Source organism: Mustelus asterias, chromosome 10 (genome assembly GCF_964213995.1).
Source record: "Mustelus asterias chromosome 10, sMusAst1.hap1.1, whole genome shotgun sequence".
NCBI lineage: Eukaryota > Metazoa > Chordata > Chondrichthyes > Carcharhiniformes > Triakidae > Mustelus > Mustelus asterias.
The window spans coordinates 123874812-123877245 of record NC_135810.1 but is presented as its reverse complement, the minus strand read 5'-3'; positions in this window follow the sequence as shown (position 1 = coordinate 123877245).

The window sequence follows — 2434 nt, the reverse complement described above, 5'->3', positions numbered from 1 at the left end:
AACTAATACTGAAGTACTGAGGGAGTGCCGCACTGTCAGATGGTCAGTACAGAAGGAGTGCTGCACTGTCAGAGGGTCAGTACTGAGGGAGTGCTGCACTGTCAGAGGGTCGGAACTGAGGGAGCGCTGCACTGTCAGAGGGTCAGTGCTGAGGGAGTGCCGCACTGTCAGAAGGTCAGTACTGAGGGAGTGCCGCACTGTCAGAGGGTCAGTGCTGAGAGAGTGCTGCACTGTCAGAGGGTCAGCACTGAGGGAGTGCGGCACTGTGATAGGGTCAGTACAGAGGGAGTGCTGCACTGTCAGAGGATCAGTGCTGAGGGAGTGCTGCACTGTGATAGGGTCAGTACAGAGGGAGTGCTGCTCTGTCAGAGGGTCAGTACAAAGGGAGTGCTGCTCTGTCAGAGGATCAGTGCTGAGGGAGTGCTGCACTGTCAGAGGGTCAGTACAGAGGGAGTGCTGCTCTGTCAGAGGGTCAGTACTGCGGGAGTGCTGCACTGTGATAGGGTCAGTACAAAGGGAGTGCTGCTCTGTCAGAGGATCAGTGCTGAGGGAGTGCTGCACTGTCAGAGGGTCAGTACTGCGGGAGTGCTGCACTGTGATAGGGTCAGTACAAAGGGAGTGCTGCTCTGTCAGAGGGTCAGTGCTGAGGGAGTGCCGCACTGTCAGAGGGTCAGGGCTGAGGGAGTGCCGCAATGTCAGAAGGTCAGTACTGAGGGAGTGCCGCACTGTCAGAGGGTCAGTGCTGAGGGAGTGCCGCACTGTCAGAGGGTCAGCGCTGAGGGAATGCCGCACTGTCAGAGGGTCAGTACTGAGGGAGTGCTGCACTGTCAGAGGGTCAGTACTGAGGGAGTGCCGCACTGTCAGAGGGTCAGTACTGAGGGAGTGCCGCACTGTCAGAGGGTCAGTACTGAGGGAGTGCTGCACTGTCAGAGGGTCAGTACAGAGGGAGTGCTGCACTGTCAGAGGGTCAGTGCTGTGGGAATGCCGCACTGTCAGAGGGTCAGTACTGAGGGAGTGCCGCACTGTCAGAGGGTCAGGGCTGAGGGAGTGCCGCAATGTCAGAAGGTCAGTGCTGAGGGAGTGCTGCACTGTCAGAGGATCAGTGCTGAGGGAGTGCTGCACTGTGATAGGGTCAGTACAGAGGGAGTGCTGCTCTGTCAGAGGGTCAGTACTGCGGGAGTGCTGCACTGTGATAGGGTCAGTACAAAGGGAGTGCTGCTCTGTCAGAGGATCAGTGCTGAGGGAGTGCTGCACTGTAATAGGGTCAGTACTGAGGGAGTGCCGCACAGTCAGAGGGTCAGTACTGAGGGAGTGCTGCACTGTAATAGGGTCAGTACTGAGGGAGTGCTGCACTGTCAGAGGGTCAGTGCTGAGGGAGTGCCGCACTGTCAGAGGGTCAGTGCTGTGGGAGTGCCACACCGTCAGAGGGTCAGTACTGAGGGAGTGCCGCACTGTCAGAGGGTCAGTACTGAGGGAGTGCCGCACTGTCAGAGGGTCAGGGCTGAGGGAGTGCCGCAATGTCAGAAGGTCAGTGCTGAGGGAATGCCGCACTGTCAGAGGGTCAGTGCTGAGGGAGTGCCGCACTGTCAGAGGGTCAGTGCTGAGGGAGTGCCGCACTGTCAGAGGGTCGGTACTGAGGGAGTGCTGCACTGTCAGAGGGTCGGTACTGAGGGAGCGCTGCTGTGTTCGAGGGTCAGTACTGAGGGAGTGCCGCACTGTCAGAGGGTCAGTGCTGAGGGAGTGCCGCACTGTCAGAGGGTCAGTGCTGAGGGAGTGCCGCAATGTCAGAAGGTCAGTGCTGAGGGAATGCCGCACTGTCAGAGGGTCAGTGCTGAGGGAGTGCTGCACTGTCAGAGGGTCAGTACTGAGGGAGTGCTGCACTGTCAGAAGGTCAGTACCGTGGGAGTGCCGCACTGTCAGAGGGTCAGTGCTGTGGGAGTGCCGCACTGTCAGAGGGGCAGTGCTGAGGGAGTGCTGCACTGTCAGAGGGTCAGTCCTGTGGGAGTGCTGCACTGTCAGAGGGTCAGTCCTGAGGGAGTGCTGCACTGTCAGAGGGTCAGTCCTGAGGGAGTGCTGCACTGTCAGAGGGTCAGTCCTGAGGGAGTGCTGCACTGTCAGAGGGTCAGTACTGAGGGAGTGCTGCACTGTCAGAGGGTCAGTACTGAGGGAGTGCTGCACTGTCAGAGGGTCAGTACTGAGGGAGTGCCGCACTGTCAGAGGGTCAGTACTGAGGGTGTGCCGCACTGTCAGTGGGTCAGTGCTGAGGGAGTGCTGCACTGTCAGTGGGTCAGTACTGAGGGACTGCCGCACGGTCAGAGGGTCAGTGCTGAGGGAGTGCTGCACTGTCAGTGGGTCAGTACTGAGGGTGTGCCGCACTGTCAGTGGGTCAGTACTGAGGGAGTGCCGCACTGTCAGAGGGTCAGTACTGAGGGAG